Source organism: Apium graveolens, chromosome 9 (genome assembly GCF_009905375.1).
Source record: "Apium graveolens cultivar Ventura chromosome 9, ASM990537v1, whole genome shotgun sequence".
NCBI classification, from domain to species: domain Eukaryota; kingdom Viridiplantae; phylum Streptophyta; class Magnoliopsida; order Apiales; family Apiaceae; genus Apium; species Apium graveolens.
Genome location: NC_133655.1, coordinates 61,611,849 through 61,635,692, shown reverse-complemented (window position 1 = coordinate 61,635,692; position 23,844 = coordinate 61,611,849).

The following is a 23,844-nucleotide window of genomic DNA, read 5'->3' as shown; positions in this document are numbered from 1 at the left end:
AGTGGGAGCAAAGATATTGTGAGGTCTTGAGTAAGAATCTTGGGATAGACAAAGACAGAAGGCGGATCTGCATTGAAAGAGTATGGATATAGAAATAGGACCGTTGGTATTGACAAAATTTTCATCTTGAAAAAGATTGGTTAGGTTTGCTTAGAAAGGGCAAGTTGAGTCCTAAATATATGTACCCGTTCGAGGTATTGAGGAAGATCAATAAATTTGCTCACGGTATTGCCATCGCAGTTGCAGCATATATATATATATATATATATATAATATTTCATGTGTCAATCTTAAGGCGATATGTATCTGATTCGAACCAATTCGTTGTTTAGGAGCCAATGGGCTCTTATCCAAATTTATTCTGCGTGGAATGATCGATCCAAATCCTAGATCGTAAAGAGAGAGTCCTTAAGAATGAGTTTGTATCCATAGTGAGTATGTAAATCTCTGAGTAGAAGAGTCTACCTGGAAGTTAGAGTCATATATGCTTGACAAATATCCTCACTTGTTTAGTTAGCTCAGATTCTGAGGACATAATCTTTTTAAGGGGGGGAATATAATGACTTGCGTATTTCCGTATTATTTAAATATGCAATTATGGAATTATTAAATAAATAAAATATGTGTATAGCTTCTGTCAGCTATGTGTTGTTTTATTATTATCTATGTGTGATTTTTCGGTGTACCGGGTTGTTCGCGTAATTAATTAATGAGTGGTATTGAATTGCACTTTTAAAAGTTGATTTAATGCAAATTTGTTTGCATAAATACTTGGATTATCTCTAAAATTGTTTTTGTGGTTTCATAATCACAATAATTATTTTTGGGATTTTATAAAATTTAGAAATCAATATTTCATCAATTACTTAGCCCTATATGATTTTCTGAGTGCATTTATTGGTAAAATCCGTATTTAATTCCAAAATCCTTCAAAAATTATGAAACTCATGTTTTATTAAGTTGGAATATTTCAAGAATTTTAAAATTATTTTAGAAATTTTCGGGATTAATTTCACCCGCGCGTTGTTTCGTTAATTGTTGAAAAAGGGTATAAATTGAGTTTTACAAATTGTTTTAAATTTACAAAATTTATGTTTTAATAACTTCGGGATATTTATAATATTTTGAGACTATTTTTGTAATTTTCTAAAATCATTTTAACTTCACCTCAGCCCGTTAATTTTAAAATGCGGGTTTAAAACGCGTTTCAAAAATAATTTGAAATTATAAAAAAATTATTTATATTTCATCAGTTTTCAATTAACCCAAGAATTTTATGATATTTTCACAAATTTCGGATTATTTTTAACCGTGCATTGTTATTAATCGATAAATTACGGGGTTAGAAGGATAATAAATCGAATAAGTACAGATGAGCTAATCCCTTTAATTCACCCAATTCATCCCTGTCTCTCTTGCTCATTTATCTCAGAAAAATCTCTCACTCTCAGGCCTCTGTTCTTTCTCTCATCTTCTTCCTTTCTTTACCTCTTTCGATTTATTTCTATTGTTCCTGTGCTTCCCTGATTTTCCTGTTTTAGGTGAGTTTACCGGCCGGTGAGCTGGCTGTCGCCTTGGTGGTCTGCCGTCCGTGCTTTTCCAGTTGTACTTTCCGGTTACCTTTTTCCGATTGCCACTAATTGCTTTGGTTGATTGTGGTTTATACATTGGTCATTTCTGAATTAATTTTATTATTTTGCAGGAGATTATGATTAATATTCGTGAAGTAAAATATATTTTATGCAAAAAATAATATTAGTTTAATCGGCGAAATCCGCGTCGGAAGCCCGAAGTAACGGGTACCCGCGAGTTTTTCCGCCGTCGGTGATGAGCCCCGGCGAGCCGACGGTGGACTGTGATGACAAGATTCTGAGTCCTAATATTTTTAAATAAATAAAATTAGTGTCGTGTTTTTATTCTGGATCAAATTAGTTAATTAGTAAATATTGTATCGGCACGATTGAATTGGTTGTGATTATTGAATTGTATCGGTGATTGGAAATTTTGGAATGGATTGGTGATTTATTGTAGTTGTTATTATTGTGAACTTTGTGGTTGTGACGTCGATTGAGGTTTCGACGGGTAGTCCGATAAACAAAGGAGACGCTGCCCGATTTCCGGGAAATCGAACTATGGAAATACAGAAGCGTATCCGGTGATTATCGGGACATCGAGCGACTATATAAATACATATGGGTTTTATACGAAACTTGATTGTACGTTATAGTGAAATATTTCGTAAAATGACGAGTATACATATTTTCTGAAAATGAACACCAAACTGATTTCGAGAACGTGAACCCTAACTGTTATGTGTGTTATTATAATAGGCGTAATTACGAGTCAGGATTTGATATCGAATGGGTAGATTGTTGGCGAGGATATGTTAAGAATAACTGGGTGTCTAACATAGAGTATTTCGACCCTGTAGGTTCTAGTTGGGAAACCGAAGGTGGACGTTGGACTAACGATAGTCTGGTGGTCACTTAAAGGACTTGAGTGTTGAGGTCGAATCCAGGGTGATCTAGTAGTTAGACGATAAAGCCTGAGCGTCTGAGTCGGCTCAGAGCCGATCAGTAATAGTTGTAAAGCTCTACAAGGAAAGTACCCCTGAAAAATCTTTTATGGTTCAGTACATATGAATAGCTAATATTTTAATCTCGTAATGAAACATAAACGTTTTAAGTTACGTATCCCCTGTAGTTATAAATCATTATTTTAAATCTATTTTGGGGAAAAGTAACTTCGAAAGGTACCTATCTCGAATGAAAATGATTGTGAACTGGTTTTTATTTGTGCTGTTAAAACGAATGGTTTTTAAATGAGATAGGTACAAGTGTTTTGAAAACTGGATAAAACGATCAGATATGGGATACATTGGGGCCAGGAGGCCTATTGAGGTGGCGTAAGAGGCTAATTCGGTTGCTTATAAATTATAACCAATTAGTCCAGCAGGTCAGAGACCTAGCTAGTCTTTAAGTTCCGGAACAGGTTTATGGGATGGCAGTTGGAGCCATCTGGTATTGATAGCCTGATCAGCTATCTTCACATATCCACTACATATTTGATTTGACTTTGTGGTTCCCGTAACGGAACAAGTGGTTTATACAGTTGATTTGGAAATGAAAATGGCATGCTAGAATTAGATTCTAGTATTTGTACATAGCACACAACTGATGTTACTGTTTTACATAGCATGCTAGTTTCTAATATCTAGTTTATGAATGTTTACTCTGCTTTTGTAAACGAGCTATAATTTATGTTCCTATCACTGTTTTATCATAAATTAATTTACTTGTTATTCATATAGTGGTACTGCTGAGCAATTGATTTCTCACCCTTGCAGAATGTTTTGTATATATGTATTGCAGATACCTAGGAGATTCTTCCATGGTAGTCGGGGCAGAGTTCCAGTTCCTTTCATCTCAGGCTCCTCGGAGGTAGTTGTCTTGGACCAAAGATGGTCTATTGAGTTGTTGTATTAAGTTAGTTGTGTCAGAATGGCTTGTGTAAGTTGGTGTTGTAATAGTTGTAACCAAAATCATACCTAAACCTGGAAAAGGTCTTGGTAAAGGGGTCGTGGTTATGTATAATTGGTGATTGGATTATATTATCTTTATTATTATTATTGTTGGTGACATCAACTCCTGACCCCGGGGTTGAGGCCGTCACACTTCATATCTGCTTAAGTTGGTGTTTTAGACTCAAGTATTTGGTATTTTTGATGTGTTTTGTGTTGAGTGGTTTCAAGGCACTAGTAGGAGTTGGAAATGATCTTTCAAATGATTTTATGTTGATAAGAGGTCAGGCATGGAGTTGCGGAAGTTTGCACGAAGATCAGAGCAAGAATCAAGAAAATGCAGAAAATTCTCTAGAAGGACAGCTCGCCCGCGCCCTATAGCGGCGCGCCCGCGCAACATGTTTGGAAAAGAAAAAAAAAGAGATAAAAAAACAAAAAATTCAGTTACAACCCAAGCCCAACCCGAAATTTACCCTAATTTTACACCCTAAACACTTCTAAACCCACACCCATCCCTTTACCTCTTAGATATATACATTACATCTTCTTGTATACATACATCTCCTATTCTCACAAAACCCCATCCTCTCTCACATACAATACTAACACCCTAATCTCTTTTCACTTGTTTTTATGGCACCCAAAAGAGCACGAACCGCGGGTAGTAATAGTACTAATCCCTCATCTACCGAGGATTCTAGTGCGGGAGACACGGCGAACAAATTTTCTTCTCCGGAGGCACATGCAGAGTTTACCCGATTGATGTCTAAACTGGTTGCGAAAGAGATGGTTTCTTACCCACGGCTAAGGATGGGAAGGTTTTGGAGATGATTGTTGAGAAGGGATGGCAGACTTTCTGTGAGACACCCGATGTAGCCCCGTTGAGCATTGTGCAGGAATTTTATGCAAATGCTAAGGAGGACAAGAATGGGTTTTCTGTAGTTCGTGGGTTGACTGTTGATTATACTCTTGCTACTATTTGTCGGGTTATCAATCAACCCGCGAGACTTCTGAATGTTGAGGGTTGGGTGCAGAAGACTAGGGAGGATTTGGACTTGGATTATATTGTGGCAGAGTTGTGTGTTCCTGGCACTGAGTGGAAGTACAAGGTGGGCATGAATGAGCCGCTTACATTTCCTGCTTCGTGTATGACCAGGTAAGCTAGGGCTTGGAACCTGTTTATGTGAGCGAATATCATGCCATCTTTACATTCTCAAGAGGTTACTATGGATCATGCTACTCTACTATGGGGGATTTTGATTGAAGAATATGTGGATCTCGGCTATGTGATTCATCAGAGTACACTGCATATTTTGCGAGGGGGACCACGAAGGTGATTCCTCATGCCTCCATTGTTACGAGGTTGTACACTGCGGTGGGTGTTTGGTGGCCCGAGCATGAGCAACTACAGATACCGAGCGCTCCCATTGATAGCTCGATGATTCAGCAGCTAAAGGAGTGGTATGGCGGTAAAGCCGATGAGAAGGGCTTATGTTATATATATGATCATCTACCGGGTGGCCAGCCAGCTGATCAGATTTATGCAAGGGTTCTTCTCAGGAACATCAGAAAGCTACTAGATCTTCTCGTGGAGCCGCCGGATCTTCTCGTGCTCAGCAGACAGGGGATAGTTTTTGACTTGGAGATGCGCAGTACATGCGATTGAGTAGGCGTATGGATGCGGTGCACTACATTCACAGTCGTTTTGCTGCGGATTTGACACAAGTTTTGAGTACTGCTTTACGGGCCACTGGTGTCGAGGTCGATTGGCCTGGATTTGGAGTTAATTTTGTGTACCCGCCACCTAATACTCCACCCGATAAGGGTGATCCCACTGACGATTAGGTATGCCTTGTATCCTTATTATTACCTTCAACGGAGACAATGAATATTTTAAGTTTGGGGTTGATAATGTAAGGATTAGTAGTATGTGTGTGTCCATATCGATTCATATTGCATGTTTAGAGTAGTTCATTCATATTTTTGTATGATTGTTCATATAGTTGTTTGCATTTTTGTTTTCCATATTTGTTCGTGTTTTTATGTGAGTCCATTTAGTTGCATTCGCATGCATATAACATGATCCCTTAGGTTGAGCTATTTCTGATTGGTAGGTTGGTGTTAATTTGACTGTAGTGATGTCGAATAAAGGGATGATTAAGTCCTAATGAATTCATTTGCATGCCCAGAAACAAAGTTTTTTTCACAACTCTTATAGGTTGCTTTTGAACTAGATCATGATCATACTTGTTTGTTTGTTGGAATTTAGCACTTAGTTATATTTAGAATTTTTTTATACCCTTAATGACGTATGAACACTGAATTTTAAACTAGGGGAAAACATGGATATCATTGCTAGTTGTGATAAAGCTAGGCGTCAAATGGCCAGTAGCCGGACCATATTTTTATGAGTAGTCTAGGGTTGAATGAGATGGAGCGAAACGCACTCATTCAGAATCATTGAAAAAAAGAAAAGAAATTGTGTTGGTATATGTTTGTTAGATATATTTGATAATGTCATGTCTAATATGATTTGTGTTTATTTGATAATGTCATGTCTAATAGGACAAATCAGTACTTAACTGGAAATCAGCACTTATACTGAAGTCAGAACTTAAGTTATCAGAACTTAGATTCAGAAGATATTTATCAGGAGATAATATCAGGACTCAAGGAGAATTTCAGATGAGGAAGGCGGCTGATTGAAAGGAAAGAAGATCAAGACAAACGCAAGAAGAGATATGCATGAAGAAGGAATTTTATGAAGAATAGAATACTTGGAAGAAAAGATATCTGAATGATATATTTTAGGAAGCAGAATTATATTCCATATCAATTAGTGATTATCTTGTAACTGTGTAGTATATAAACACAGACATAGGGTTTACACTAAAAGTGTTATCATAATCGAGAATAATATTCATTGTAACCCTAGTAGCTCTCGTGATATTTTGTTCATCACTGAGAGAGGACAATTCCACATTGTAACAGAGTTTAATAAAGTTTGTTTTTTGTTACTTGTGTTCTTTGAATTCGATTTGATTGTGCTATACACTGTATTCAACCCCCCTTCTACAGTGTGTGTGACCTAAAAAGTGGTATCAGATCCTATATGTTAACACACAAACAGTTTAAGATCCAAAAATAATCAAGTCTGGAGTATAAACTCCAACCATGCCTACCAAAACTGAAGAACCTCCAAAGACTCAAATCCATAATCGATATGAGGCTATTAGAGTTCCCATACTGAAACCATCTGAATACCCTATATGGAAGGTGAGGATGACTATGTTTCTGGAAGCTACAGATCTAGAATATCTTGACATAATCAATGAAGGACCTCACAAGCCAACCAAACTCGCAGTTGCAGTTGCAGGTAAAGCAGCAAAGTCTGTACCAAAGGAGAAGAGTGACTACATTGCTGAAGATATTACATCAATTGCTTAGGATGCTAAGGTACGACACTTGCTGCATAGTGCCATTGATAATGTAATGTCAAACAGGGTAATTAACTGCAAGACTGCAAAGGAGATATGGGATGCCTTGGAGACAAGATGCCAGGGAACTGATTCGATTAAGAAGAACAAGAAGACTATACTCACTCAAGAGTATGAACACTTTGACTCAAAACCTAATGAGTCATTGACTGATTTATATGACAGATTCGTCAAACTCTTGAATGATTTGTCACTAGTTGATAAGGAGTATGATCTTGAAGATTCAAACCTTAAATTCCTGTTAGCTCTTCTTGAAAGTTGGGATTTGAAGGCCACAATTATAAGAGACAACTATAATCTTGAAAAAACAACTCTTGATGAAATTTATGGGATGCTCAAGACTCATGAACTTGAGATGGAACAAAGAAGCAAGAGGAAAGGAGGAAAGTCAAGGACAGTTGCTCTTAAGGCTGAGGAAGAATCCCCCAAAGTAGCTACCTCAAGGAAAGGCAAGGGAAAAGCGCTCATCACAAAGTCTGATACTGAGTCATCAAGTCCTGATAGTGAAGATGACTCAGAAACTGAAAGCTTGCCTGACATGGATGTTGATGAAGAGATGATGAAGCTGTGTGCTCTAATAGTGAAAGGAATCACAAGGATTACATACAGAAAATTCAGGAAGGGAAAAAAGTTTTCCAGGAAAGGTGCAAGTTCTGATAAGAAGAGTTTCAGAAAATCTGAAGGCAAATGAGGGAAGTCTGACAGAGGAGATTACACAAATGTCAAATGCTACAACTGTGGTGAGAAAGGCCACATATCTCCTGATTGCAAGAAAGTGAAGAGTGACAAAGGTAAGGCTCTTGTCACAAAGAAGAAAAGCTGGACAGACACTTCAAATTCTGAAAGTGAGGAGAACTATGCTTTGATGGCAAATGCTGATAGCAAATCTGAAGCTGCTGAGTTAAAGGTACCTCAAACAACTTATGCCTTTCATACTGATGATATTAATGAGTTGAGAAGATATCTTAAAACCATGTTCATTAGTTATAGAGAACAAACTTTAACATGTGAAAGATTAACTTCTGAAAATCTTGCTTGTAAAAAGAGGAATGATTATTTAGAAACAGAGTTAGTCATGTTCCATCAAACTCAAAAAGATAGAGATGATGCTTTTTATGTTAGGGATGAAGTACTTAAAATGAATGAATCTCTAAAAACTGAGTTAGAAAAGGAAAGAGAGATTATCAGGACTTGGATTAACTCTGGCAGAACAACTCAGAATTTGTTAAGTAGTGGAAACTGGAAAGAGGGCTTAGGTTATGGAGATGATAAGAAGGATAAAGGAACTATAGAAATTAAGCCTATAGTTGTTAAACATAAGCCAAAGGTAAAACTTGTTAAGTTTGTAGCTGTAAAGTCTGATATTGAGAAACTAGAAGTTAAAGAGGAATTAACTTCAGACAAACTAAAACAGGAAAAGCCAACTGAAGTTAACGTTGGCTTAATGACAAAGAAATAGCTTAAGCATAAGCTGAAAGATGTTAAGAATGTAAACAAGGTAAAGTCACCTAGGAAAAATAGGAATGGAAAGGAAGGTGTGAATAAAAGCAATGATTATAAGCCTGTTCCTAATGCTCCTAGAAAAACATGTCATTACTGTGGAAGTTCTAACCATCTGGCTTCTTTTTGCAGGAAGAATAAGAACATAAACTCCTTACCTTCAAAGTCAGGAGTTAAGAGTCAGTCTGTTAGATATAGGCCACAAAATCCTTGTTTTCATTGTGGTAGTTTATGTCTTTCCATTTATACTTGTAAGGAATATCATAATTTGTACTATGATTATTATCAAATAAAACCTTCTTTAAAGAAAGTTAGCATTGTTCCTTCTAGTGTAAGTTCTGATACAAAGTCTGATAGTGTAAATGCTGATAAGTAAAATGTTAACATAAACTCTGGTGCTAAATCCGATGCAAATGTTAACAAACTTAACAAGGCCAAAGGATCCAAGCAAGTCTGGGTCCTTAAAACTAATCATTAGTGGTCTTTGTGATTGGAGGGCAACAGGAAAAACATCCTAGTTCTGGACAGTGGATGCTCAGGACATATGACTGGAAATAAAGCCCTGCTATCAGACTTTGTGGAGAAAGCTGGCCCAAATGTTTCTTATGGAGATGACAACATTGGAAAAATACTGGGATATGGCAATATCAATCTTGGGAATGTCATCATTGAGAAAGTAGCTCTGGTCTCAGGACGTAAACACAATCTGCTCAGTGTTAGTCAAATCTGTGACAAAGGTTATCATGTGGATTTCTTTGAAGAACACTGTGAAGCTGTAAGCATATCTACAGGAAAAGTTGTTCTGAAAGGATACAAGCATGGTAACATTTATGAAGCCAAGCTTTCAACAAGTACTGATGGTTCTCCAATCTGTCTGTTAAGTAGAGCATCAATTGAAGAAAGCTGAAATTGGCACACGAAACTCTCTCATTTAAATTTCAACAACATAAATGAACTAGTCAAGAAAGATCTTGTGAGAGGACTGCCAAATTAGTATTTGCTCCCGATGGCCTTTGTGATTTATGTTAGAAGGCAAAACAAAGAAAATCTTCATTCAAGAGCAAGACTGAATCATCAATTCTTGAGCCTTATCACCTACTACATGTTGATCTATTTGGTCCAGTGAATGTCATGTCTATTGCAAAGAAGAAATATGATATGGTCATAGTGGATGAGTTCACCAGATACACATGGGTGTATTTCTTGCACACAAAAAATGAAACTGCATCTATCTTGATTGATCATGTCAAGCAACTAGATAAATTGGTCAAAGATTCTGTGAAGATCATAAGAAGTGATAATGGCACTGAGTTTAAGAATTTGATCATGGAAGAGTTCTGCAAAGACCATGGAATCAAGCAGGAATTTTCTGCCCCTGGAACTCCACAACAAAATGGAGTTGTTGAAAGAAAGGATAGAACTCTTATAGAAGCTGCACGAACTATATTTGATGAAGCAAAGCTACCAACCTATTTTTGGCTGAAGCTGTGCAGACTGCTTGTTTTCCACAGAATGCTACACTCATTAAAAAGCATGGAAAGACACCATATGAGATGGTGAAGAAAAAGAAGCCAAATCTGAAGTATTTTCATGTATTTGGATGCAAGTATTTTGTTCTTAAGTCTCATCCTGAACAGCTATCCAAATTTGATTTAAAAGCTAATGAAGGAATTTTTGTTGGATATCCACTTTCCACAAAAGCCTTCAGAGTCTACAATTTAAAAACAAAGGTTGTCATGGAATCTATCAATGTCTCCTTTGATGATAAGAAGATTAATGGACTTGAAGATTTCAATGATCATGATCAGCTGAGATTTGAAAATGAAGATTTAAATTCTGATACTGAAAATACTGATAGTCTAAATCCTGATACTACAAACTCTGATGTTATTAAAACTGTGGTAACTACGCCAAATAAAGATGCACCTGTGCAGGGGGAGCATACTGAAGATACAACCACATCTCAAGAAACATCAGAATCTACAACTAGCTCTTCAAGTTCTGATTCATCAGGTTCTGATGAGCCAAGTTCTGATAAGTCTGGAAACTCAAATTCTGAAGGATCCAACTCAGAGAGCATAGTTTCAGGGGGAGCATCAGAAAATGTTGATGAAGATAGCATGGATCATGGGGGAGCATCCAGTTCTAGAGAAAACCTTCCATCTGCAAGGAAGTGGACTAAATCACATACACCTGACTTAATTATTGGAAATCCTGATGCAGGTGTTAGAACTAGAACAACTACATCAAATGAATGTCTCTATAATTCTTTTCTTTCTCAGACTGAACCAAAGAAAGTGGAAGAAGCTCTTCAAGATGCTGATTGGGTGTAAGCAATGCAGGAAGAGTTAAATGAATTTGAAAGAAATAAAGTCTGGACCCTAGTGCCAAGACCTAAGAACAGATCTGTTGTTGGTACAAAGTGGGTGTTCAGAAACAAAACTGATAGTGATGGCATAATAACAAGGAATAAAGCAAGGCTGGTTGTAAAAGGATATTCTCAATAAGAGGGAATTGATTATGATGAAACATTTGCACCAGTTGCTAAATTGGAAGTCATAAGGATATTTTTGGCTTATGCTGCTCACAAAAAGTTTACAGTCTTTCAAATGGATGTGAAAAGTGTTTTTCTCAATAGAGAATTGGAAGAGGAAGTATATGTTGAACAACCTCCAGGCTTTGTAGATTCCAAATTTCCAAATCATGTCTACAGGCTTGATAAAGCACTTTATGGCCTTAAGCAAGCTCCAAGAGCATGATATGAGACTTTAGCTCAGTTTTTTCTAGAAAGTGGATTTAACAGAGGAACTATTGACAAAACACTGTTCTACCTCAACCATGGAAAGGACTTAATTTTGGTGCAGATATATGTTGATGATATCATTTATGGTTCTACAAATGACATACTTTGCAAGAAGTTTGTCAAATTGATGCAGTCAAGATATCAAATGAGTATGATGGGGGAACTTAGTTATTTTCTGGGCCTTCAAGTCAAACAGAATGAAGAAGGCACTTTTATTTGTCAATCCAAGTACACCAGAAATTTGCTGAAAAAATTTGGAATGCAAGATTGTTCAAGTGCATCCACTCCCATGGCCACTGCAACAAAATTGGATAAGGATATTGGTATATCAGTAGATATTACTGATTACAGAGGTATGATTGGCTCAATACTCTATCTAACTGCTAGTAGACCTAATATCATGTATGCTACATGTCTTTGTGCAAGATTTCAAGCAGATCCAAGAGAACCTCACTTAACAGTTGTGAAAAGAATTTTCAAGTATCTTAAGGGAACAACTGATCTGGGATTGTGGTATCCTAGAGAATCAGACTTTAAACTAATAGGTTACTCAGATGCAGATTTTGTAGGATGCAAAATTGAGAGGAAAAGTACAAGTGGAAGCTGCCAATTTCTTGGAGGCAGATTGGTTTCTTGGTTTAGTAAGAAACAAAAGTCAATTTCCACATCAACTGCAGAAGTAGAGTACATTGCTGCAGGAAGCTGTTGTGCACAGATTCTTTGGATGAAGAATCAGTTACTGGATTATGGGTTGACATATTTTAAAATCCCTATTTACTGTGATAATCAAAGTGCTATTTCTATGAAGGGTAATCCAGTTCAACACTCAATGACAAAGCACATCAGCATTAGGTACCACTTCATAAGGGAACATGTGGATGAAGGTACAGTGGAATTGCATTTTGTTCCAACAGATCAACAACTAGCAGATATCTTCACAAACCACTATGTGAAGCTACTTTTACAAGATTGGTAAATGAACTTGGAATGGTTTCAGGTTCTTTCTCTAAATCTGCTTAGTTTTTGTTCTGATGCATCAGATTTTATGATCAGTATTTACATATATTACTATCTTTGTGTATTCTGTGCTTAAATTGAAAATTGCTCAAGTGCTGATTGTTGTCTGATGTGAATTTCTAACCTCTGAAAGTGATATACATGCTTCTGTGACTATTCAATCCAATGAGGATAACTGTGCTAGATGCTGACCTAGTAGTCCTTAATATACTAAAGTCCCATTTTTGAAGTAATTGTTTATGTGGAAATCTTTTAACACAGGCAAATTCTGATATTGAGCTTAGTTGAAGTTTACTTTGTGTATCTTATTACTAAGTCAAAAACTAGAATAGTGCTTTTTATCTGTTAAGTTTTGATGTTAGTAAATCTGGTTGATGTACTAAGTGCTAATAAGCCTCACTTATCAAAAGAAAAAGAAAAAAAATAGTAATAAAAATCAGGTACTCCTTTGAGATCTAGAGTAAAAATGTGGAAGGGAAGACCCAAGTGCATTGCTGGTATTAAGTAATATGCATCAGAAAAGCAAAATAAATATTTTCTTGGTGACATTTCACACTCTATGGTTACTGGAGAAATACTCTGATAATAGCATAAATTCTGATAAGCAGTCATGACTCACTTACACTGAGAAGCCACTGTAAAATGGAATTTCAAAAGATGCATAAAATGAGCACAAAACAGTTGAGGTGGACTCATGCATGAACTCATTCTAAAGTAGACTTCAGAATCATGACAGATTTTGAGCAAAGTTCTTAGTTATGCCTTAATTCTAAGATGTACTGAAGTGAATCAGACTTTAATCTTTATCTGATATTTAGCTTACTGCACACACATACACTCCATATGAATGATGAAAATTACTGTGGTGATAAATGTTGTTTTAGATGAACAGTTTAAGTGTTAGCTACATAAATTCTGAGGACAAGTTTTGATGGAAATTCTGATGATTAAATTCTGAAGAAACGAAATTAGAACTGGTGTGAAGAATTAAAGAAATAGGCATTCACCTTTCGAGTTAAGGAATCATGTTCTGATGACTGCTAAGTTCTGATATAAGTCTAAGTTCTGATATTAAATCCTGATTCTTTACTTGACTTATTTGTGGTTAAAATCTGAAATAGTCATATTTAAAATCAGAATATGTTTGGGTGAGATATAAACAGTCAACATGATTTGGATTAGTGGTACTCGTATATGCACAGTAATTTTTACTTGTTTCGGGTGCTCATTAACTCATGTTTTTAGCTTCCAATGCCTGTTGTTATTACTTATAAATCTAGGAAGTCGAGAGGTCATCATTTTTACTTGGAATTGTTTCCCAGTCCTCCCGTCCCTTGGTATTCCATTGGCTATTTAAACCAACATTTCTTCCAGCCAAAACATTCTTCACTTTCTCACAAACTCATTCTTTTTTTTCTTTCATATCAACAAAAATGGCTGAGTTTGGTTGGTTTTACAACTATAACACTGAAACTGTACATGTTTTTCAAAATGGAATTCTGACTGCATATCCTATCAACAACATTCCTCATAATCTCTGGATTTAATTTCCAGAGATCATTAAAAATGACTTATTGACTGTCCAAAGAGATCTACATCTCCGTCATCTCCGTTAGCAAGAACAGATTATCCGTCTTGCAGTGCTCTTCGTCGGCAGCAGAAGGAGTTAGTCATTAGGCTTCTTAGCTTAGGACTAAAGCTGTTGATGTTAAGAATTGTAGCTTAGGACAATCTTGTAATGTTAAGCATGTAATTTAAGTTTCATGAAATGTATTTGCTTAATATATTAATGAAATTTTATCTTTTTACAAGATTTTGTCTCTGAGTCATTTCGTATTCTGCTGATATTTTAAATCCTGATACTAACCATATCCTGATGACCTTTTTAGCTCTCATACAAATCAAGTTCTGATTCTGACGTGGCAGTATTTATTTACTTGGTTTATTTATGGTCATTATCTCACTGGTTATATTTTTATAGGATATTGGTAAAGCGGTAATAATAATTTATTTAGTGGGAACAGTTTTAAAATTTAAAATAAAATTGAACGTCCTTGATTAATGGGATTACTTGGTAAGTGGAACGGTTTTTCTCCTTGAAAAACTGCATATGATAAGTAATAATTACTAAAAATCCGTGCCCATTAATTATCTTTTACTGCTGCATGTCTGACAAGTGTCTCAAACGGCTATTTTTTTACAGTCTATAAGTAAAAGAGAGAAAAGATTTTAAAATCTTTTATTTACCTTCAAATTTTATCTCTTTCTTTTTACTTTTATTCTCTCTCACATCTACTTACGATTTTTCACGCAGACATTTTATCAAACACCTTACAGGCAATTTTCTTTCTCACGTAATTCTCATGGAACCCAAGGACATAATTTTTGATGGAGCTACGTTTGTTCCTAATAACTTCTCCGCTATTCTTAGAAAGTCAGAAGCCCCATCTGAACTTCACTTCATTCAGGACTTTCTTGCTAGTTCTGATATTGGGTATGCTCTGACCGAACCTGAAGCAGTCTCTGGTACTCAAGTACTGGAGTTCTAGAGAAGCGGTGTATATGATGATGGTGGTGCTTAAGGGTCCCCAAGTATTATTTTTTCATCAGGGGAGAATGAGTATGTTATGACATTGTCTACGGTTCGACAAGCACTACAGCTACTTGAGAACTATGTCTATTCTACTGTTGAAGAGCCAATTCTTTAAAACATGATGGCCAGTCTGAGATATGAGAAGACATTGGCAAAGCTGGGCCAGTTGAAGAGATCTTCCATAAGGAGGGAATGGAGTTTCTTCTTTGATTGCATAACCAAGGCTTTTGCAAACAAATGTTCCAATTTCGATGCAATTCCCATATTCAGCCAACAAATCGGGTACGCTCTCATAAATCAAACTGATTTTGACTATGCAAGTGTTGTCTTAGGTTTTATTGGGGATAGAATGACAGAAGATAGAACTACTGTTTATTTTGCTAGATTCTGTCAGCTTATCTATAGTTTTTGTTGTGATAATAAGCCCCAATCTGCTAGTGAATTAATTTCATCATTCAGACTAGGTAAAAGAGCTTTTAATGACTTATTATCTACTGATAATAAGAAGGCTGTGTTAAGACCCCTCCTAATTCCTATATCTGTCAAACAAGCCTTAATAACCTACGATCCAGTTAAATACACTGCACTATATGCTGATGTTCAACCATCTGAACCTCATCCATCAGCACCTACCACCTCTACTCAACCACCTCAAACTTCTCAACCTCAACCTTCAGATCCTACAGTGCAGCCTTCATCTTCCAAACCTAAGAGGACTAAGAAAGTACCTCAGACATAACAGAAGAGAAGGAGATTCATTTTGCGAGATGAATCAGATGCTGAGGAACAGGTTCCTGTATCAGAACCTATTGTTTTAGAAGCTGAGAAGGTCTCTTCTCAGAAGGATGTTGATATTGGGAGTTCTAGGCCCCTAAAAAGGCTTAGAAAGCGTAATTCTGATGATACAGCTCCTACAGCCTCCTCAAAAGCTAAAAGATTCAAATCATTGGCAAAAAGGCCTGAAGATTCTGGTAAAAGAATAGAAGCAGCAGCTAAGGAAGGGGGTCAGGAATCTCTGATCTCACAAGACCCTGTTGAAGCTCACAATTCTCCTAGTGCTAATCCAGACCTTCATGCAACTCATCTCTCTCCACTACATGAGCCAGAAACTACTCACATTCCCCCACCTCCAGTATCTCCAGTACATGCTGATAACCAGGGGCCAAGTGATGAAATTGACATCCATAACTTGGAAGTGCCTCAGGTTTTGAATCTAGAAGCACCACCAACTCAAGTCACTCCACCAGCAACACCAATTCCTGATGCTGATTTTAATCCAGAATTGCCTACAACACATTCTCTGCATCTAGATACTGAAGATCAGATTTTAGGTGAGCATCAGAATATGGATGTTGATCAGAACTTAATTGAAGATCAGCTCTTAGAGGATGATGTTGAAGCCTCCATAGCCTCTCATACTATTCTTTTATCAGAGGACGCTGCTGATGATGATTCTATAAGTTCTGATGCTGATATTGATGAAGTTACTGGTAATGCTGCTACAAATGCAGATGCTGATGCAGCTGGTCCTTCTGGACATGCACCTCTACAAGCTCCTTCAAAAGCTGAGATAGTCAAGAAGTTTGTTACAGGGGAAGCACCAGTACCTTGGATTGAAACTCCTAGAGGAAATGAGTGGACGAAAGAATGGAACTCAGTCAGTTTTGTTCCTTCTGAAAAGATTCTTGCTCAGCACTTGGCAAAAGCTGATGAGATGCTAGTCAATGATGATGTCAATGATGAGATGCTAGTCAATGATGCTAGTCAATGATGCTAGTCAACAATCTGTAACTCAGGCCAATGTGGACAAGATTCAAGAATCCTTGAATCATCAAGATACAGTTGTCAAGCTGGACAAGAAGATGTTTTTCAAACCTACCTTTGACAGAATTGCCTACATTGAGAAAACCCAAGAGAAGCAACAGTCTCAGATTGATGAAATTTTGAAAAATCAAGCTTCTCAGCAATCTCAACTCAATGAGATCCAATCCTCAGTGGAATTGCTTGTCTCTCTTCTTTTACCTGTTGATGCCAAAAAGGGGGATAAGTTAGTTAAGTCCAAATGCAAACCTGTTAAGACACTGAAGGGAAAGGATGATGGTAATGACCCGGGAAACTCTGGAATGGGTGGAGGTCATGGTCAAGGTGGAGGTCTCTCATCAAGTAGAACTGGAACTACAAGTCAAAGAACAAGTTCTGATACTGGGAGAAGAATAACTTCTGATACTGGTAAAAGGATAAGTTATGATGAACTTTTGGAACTTGATGAAGAAATTTCAAGCCGGTTATTTCTGAAAGAAAATCCAGGAATGGACTTTGAGAGTCTAAAGGAAGAAGAAGCTAGACTTAAGTTAGAAAAAGTCATCTCCAAATCTGAAGCTTCTGTTGAAAAGAAACTTCCTACGGCTAAAGGCATTGTGATAAAAGAAAGGATAAATCCTGTGGAAACCAAGGCCAAATCACAATTACAGATAGATCCAAGGTCCAAGGGAAACAAAAAGTTGGTGAACCTGTAAAGGTTTATGTGCCTCCTATGGATGAAGAAATATCTGATGAAGATGATAATCTTACTCTGGTTTCGAGGAAGATTTCTCAAACAACCTCTGACATGGCTCAAGTTGTTCAGAGTCAAGATATAGTAAGTTCTGATATGACACTGAATCAAGAAACCTCTGACATAGCTCAAGTTGGCTTGATATCAGAAGATAAGTCAAAGGAATCCTCTAACACTGCTCATGTTAAATCCTCAAAGTTACTCCTACCAGGATTCACTAAAGCCAAACAGACTCAACCTTTGAAGACTGCAACAAGTGGTTTTGAAGCAAGAGTAGTTACAGGAAAGGAAGCAAGAGATAAATTTGGATTGGGTAATGCTGATGAAAGAAGAGTACAGAACACAACCAATGATCCAACTTCCTTAAGTGAACCAGGTGTTGGAGCAACTCCTGAAAGATTGAATCAGCTTGAATCTGTACAGATGGTTTATCATACCTTCTTAAAAGAACACAGCTTGTTATATTTCATGACAGATGGAAGGGTTTACCATATTAGGCAGAATGCTATACCACTGAAGTATTATGAGGAACTAGAACATGTTCTATTTCTACTTCAAGTGAAGAACAGATTAACAGATAGTGCTACAAATTATTTGAAGACTCAAATTCAGAGACAGAAGAAGCTTTATTCTGTAAAGTCTGACAGCACATATTGTCCAAAGTACAGAGATCACAAGGGTGATATTGTCGAGATGAAGCCTAACTCTGCTAAGATTATAACTACCTTTTTGGGTTATAAGGCTGTAGAATTCAATCTTGAGTCTGACAAGGCATATTTGATCAGACTAGATCAGGAGATAAGGAAAGCTAAAATAAATGATCTCAGGGCTATTATCTTTCAAATTGGTGAAGATACAGTTGAATTGAAGAATGCTAAAAGGAGAATGATTGATGAACTCAAATATGCTGAGAGATGTTTGTTAAAGAACTATCTTAGAACAACTCCTAACATTGAAGAGATCAGAAATTGAAGCCAAGTCAAGATCTACAACTGCTTAAATTCTAATATGTATACAGACTAAAGTTGTTATCAGAAGTTAAAGTTGGTAAAGCTTTAAGGACTGTAATTTGTAGTTATCTAGTCAAATTCTCATGCATTTGTACTTAATGTTTTTGACATCATCAAATATCTGTTAAACTTGTATACTATGCTAATTTACAAGTTGGGGGAGATTGTTAGATATATTTGATAATGTCATGTCTAATATGATTTGTGTTTAGTTTTCAGATCTTACTTAAATAGGATAAATCAGTACTTAACTGGAAATCAGCACTTATACTGAAGTCAGAACTTAAGTTATCATAACTTAAGGTTCAGAAGATATTTATCAGGAGATAGTATCAGGACTCAAGGAGACTTTCAGATAAGGAAGGCGGCTGATTGAAAGGAAAGAAGATCAAGGCAAACGCAAGAAGAGATATGCATGAAGAAGGAATTCTATGAAGAATAGAATACTTGGAAGAAAAGATATCTGATTGATATATTTTAGGAAGCAGAATTATATTCCATATCAATTAGTGATTATCTTGTAACTGTGTAGTATATAAACATAGACATAGGGTTTACACTAAAAGTGTTATCATAATCGAGAATAATATTCATTGTAACCCTAGTAGCTCTCGTTATATTTTGTTCATCACTGAGAGAGAACAATTCCACATTGTAACAGAGTTTAATAAAGTTTGTTTTTTGTTACTTGTGTTCTTTGAATTCGATTTGATTTTGCTATACATTGTATTCAACCCCCCTTTACAGTGTGTGTGACCTAACAATGTTAATGCATAATTGACCAAGGGTGAGCTCTTTAATACTTGAGCAATCAAGTTCTAGGGGACTTTGTGCCTAGTGACCTAAGGCTTGTATATTGTAGGATCCACTAACCTAAAGCTCGCTACATGGGTATTATTGTATAAGTCTTTTGAGACCTTATTCATTGCACGGTCAAATATGCATTTGTGGTTATGTTTTCTATGCTAAAGCATGAATCCTTGTATAACTCTAGTAAAATTGAGGTGTTGTGAGTCATTATGTGTTTAACGTCTATTTTATTTATAAACTTATGATTGTTTAGTGAAGAATAAGATATGAATATTGATCTAGTATGGAGAGTATATATGTTAAGCATCACACACATGCACGTTCTGGTATGTAAGTTGGTTTATGGGATTTAATCGAGCTCTGTTGAGAGTCATTGCATTCTTAGCGGCATTTGCTTAGTGATTGGTTATGGTTATTTTGAGGGGATTATTACATTATGATATTAGTTGCATTCATGCATTCATTGTGTTTTTATTGTTGAGTCTGTTTATGCTTGAGGACAAGCATTGATTTAAGCTTGGGGGTGTGATAAGTGGAATTTATATTCACTTGGAATGCTTCATATCGGCTTAAGTCGGTGTTTTGGACTCAAGTATTTGGTATTTTTGGTGTGTTTTGTGTTGACTCGTTTCAGGGCACTAGTCAGAGTTGGAAATGAGCTTTCAATTGATTTTATGTTGATAAGAGGTCAGGAATAGAGTTACGGAAATTTGCACATAGATCAGAGCAAGAATCAAGAAAATACGGAAAATTCTCCAGAAGGACAGCGCGCCCGCGCCCTATAGAGGGCGCCCGCGCCCTATAGAGCACGCCCGCGCCAGTTATATTAGTAAGAGAGCGCGCCTGCACCTAACCAAGTGTGCCCGCGCCAGACACTTGCTACAGAATTCTGATTTGAGTCTGGTTGGGTGATTTGAAGAGTCCAGGTCAACCAGGGGGCATATATATAATAAAAATAAGACGTTTTTAATAACAAGGAAGCCAGGGAGAATATTAAGAAGACCTAGAGCACACGAGATGGCTAAGGAGAAGAAGAATTAGTTTATTCTTTTGTATTCATCGATTTAGGCGATACTTTTGGATGCTTGTTTTGTTTTTGTTCTAAACCCTAATAATTTTATATTATCTTGTAGTATTCTGAACTTATCCGTATCATGTTTTTATTGGAACCCATGGTGACGATGCGTTCGATCATGAACTAATCGTGGTCATGGGGTTCCAGTGGATTTATTTATGGATTTCAATAGTTGATTGTTTAAATCTTTAGTGTGTGGTGATTTATGATTTCCTAGTTTGGTTGTGCTTATTCGTCTTTGATGTGTAGCTAACATCTAAGATTATTTGTTAATCTCTATTGAAGTGATAGTGAATGTAGAGGTTTAGAACTTTTCATGCTAGTATAGGTTTATGTATGAATTGACATGCATGATTCATATTGTAATTTTAACCATCTTACACACCCTGTGTAATCATAACATATAACTTATTCTTAAACCGTTATGTTTTCAAATCTTATAGACATATAGGGTCTAAGCATAATTGGTGTCTACTCAACTTCTATCTTGATTGTGAATGTTTAGTAGTAGGGTATGCGTATATCGAAAGATAGCGTATACTAATTTCGTGTTATCTGATTAGTTATCATCACATCGCATACTATTGATAAAGACATAAACTTTGAATGAAGTATTTAATGAAGTTTGAATCCCATGTTTTATCTCATATAAATAATTCACTTTTAATCTCTTAGTTAATGCATGCTAGTATATTCTCTTAAGTAGTAAATCAACTCAAATTTGTTACTTGTTTTATGTAACAACCCAAATCCGGGGTCAAGATTTGGTGTCACTAAACAATCTTTACATAATATAAAGTGATATGCAATGATTCCTTAGTTCCGGATCGTTTACAGGTTATGGTATGAAACAAGAATCTAACCTTCTACAATTCACAACAACTAAAAATACAAGATTAAATACCTTTGTACTAATTCCCTTGTCTTATTTTTCTAACATCTTCATCTTCTTGCAGCGGAGATCTTTCTAATTTCCTGCTATCTATTAAAAGCTATTCACTTTTATCCTCATTTGTAACTGAAAGAAATAAGAATTTACAAAGCAAGAGTGAGCCAAAAATGCTCAGCAAATATATAATCGATTTCCAAGAATTAATATCAAAAGAATTTTTCCGGACAAAATCTTTAAATACTTTATAACATTTCTATTTCATTGAAATAGTTGAGAGAATAAACATTGGCTGTTACCAGCCCTGAATTATAAAACAGAAGTGACGAGAAATTCCCGGATTCATCTCCTGAACCAGGGTTTTGTCCGATTTTGTTAGCATAAAACTTTTCGAGAGAGAATGCTGTTAATGGCGATCAACAATGAATTAGACTGGACATGAGTGTAACATTGACACTCATACCATGCTGATCAGTCAGGATATAGTGTAGATCTATACCTACCTGTATAGATCCATTAGGGTACCCAGGCACTATGGCCCAAGGGTCCGGTCCATCCCCGGCCCATAGGGTCCAGCTCATCACTGGCCCTCATTATATATATAAATATATGGTAACCATCCAGCCCGTAACGTATTTTGATGTCAAATCATTTTAATTTCAAAAAATCCCAATTCAGGGTTCGCAAATAACCCGGAAGAATAGGTATTTGCTCAAGAAATAAATCGATAATATAGGAACAATAATGAAAGGGACTTGCATAATTAAGAGTAATTGCAGTGAAATTTAAAACAATTAACTATTCTGAACTTAGAATAGAAATGAAGTATTTGCAGTATTTTACGAGAAAGTTAGGAATACTTGTCTTTATAAGCTTTAATCACTATTACTAGTTGACTTTGGTTCGATTTGAACGGTTGGCTTGATAATCAAACCACTACCCCATTCTGGATACGATCCCAACACTCGGGTCCTTCGATTGGAACCTTGCTGAGCTCGACGACTAACCACTAGTTTATTCTTAGTCCGACGTCAATCCTCGGGTTGTTCGATTAACACCTACAGAGTCGAAATACCCTAATTTAGATAGTCGTTTATGCTTAACACATTTTTGCTACCAAATCTACCCAGTCGATATAAAAGCCCGACTCATATTTATATGTATTATTCAAATACACATTACATTTAATGTTTACATCTTCGAAATTCGGTTCGGTACTTATTTTCGGAAAGTATGTATACTCGTTGTTTTCAGAATAGTAGAGTACTTGATCAATTATAAAATATCTTGTCACAACACATAATTAGGTTCGTATAATATAATTATATATCTTCGTTCGACATCTCCGATAATTATAGGGTACGTCCCCGTATTTTCGGAATTAATTTCCCAAAAATCAGGTAGCGTCTCCTTTGTTTATCGGCCTACCCGTCGAATCAATTCAACCTCAATCATAATCAACAACAACAATCCACAACCAATAATCCCAATATTTGCAATTCCCAACCACTGATATAACTTTCAAAATTAATTAATCATTTTCATTTCGAAATTAACTTCCCGAACTAATTTATTTAATTTAACAACATAGGACTCAGATAAAAATCATCACCGTCCACCGTCGGCTCGCCGAGGCTCATCGCCGACGGCAATAAAATTTGCGGGTTTCCGACTAATCATCAAAAAATCATTCGAATAAATATTATAATAATTATCGAATAATTTCATCAATAATTCGAAATCAGATTCAAACAATCACAAGAGTATTCGAATAAAATGAATCACTCGAACAAAAATAAACGCAGCAAAGACACAGGAGAAACTAAATCATAGAAACAAAGCCATAACCACGGGCCACGCGCCACCACCGTCACCGGAAAACGGTGAGGGGTAGCGGCAACACGAGCGCAGAACAGAGACCATAACCCAAAACATATACATACGTGTATATACATATATATCGAGCAAGAAGGAAAAAGACGGCGGCGATTCACCGGAAAAGAAAAACGGCGGTAACAGAAAACAAGGGTGGCGGCAGAACGGGGGAAGAGAACAGAGGGGCAAGAGATTGATGTTGAGAGAGAGAGAGAAAGATGACAGAGAAAAAGGAGAGAGAAAGAGAGAGAGAGAGAGAGAGAGAGAGAGAGAGAGAGAGAGGCAGTCGAGAGAGGAGAGACGGGGAGAGCCCGTGAGGTCGACGGAAGAACAGGGGATAAACACAATTTTTTTATCTTCTTTGTGTTAATTTAATTAATTTTTTTTTATATTCTGATTTGTGTTCTCGTAATTTAACGAAGCAGTCACGCTTAATATTTTGTCAAAAAATTACAGATTACATACCACAATTCTCGAAATATTCAAAAGTTAGCAAAAGAAAAGTTATATGGTTTTTGAATCATTTTTGGAACTTACATCAGACCCGTATTTTAACGAATTAACGAATAAACGTGCGAGTGAATAAAAGCCAGAAAATTACCGAAATAATTTTAAAATTCTCGAAATATTCCAAACTTAATAAAATCTGGATTTCATAATTTTTGAAGATTTCTGGAATTGAATACTGATTTTACAATTAA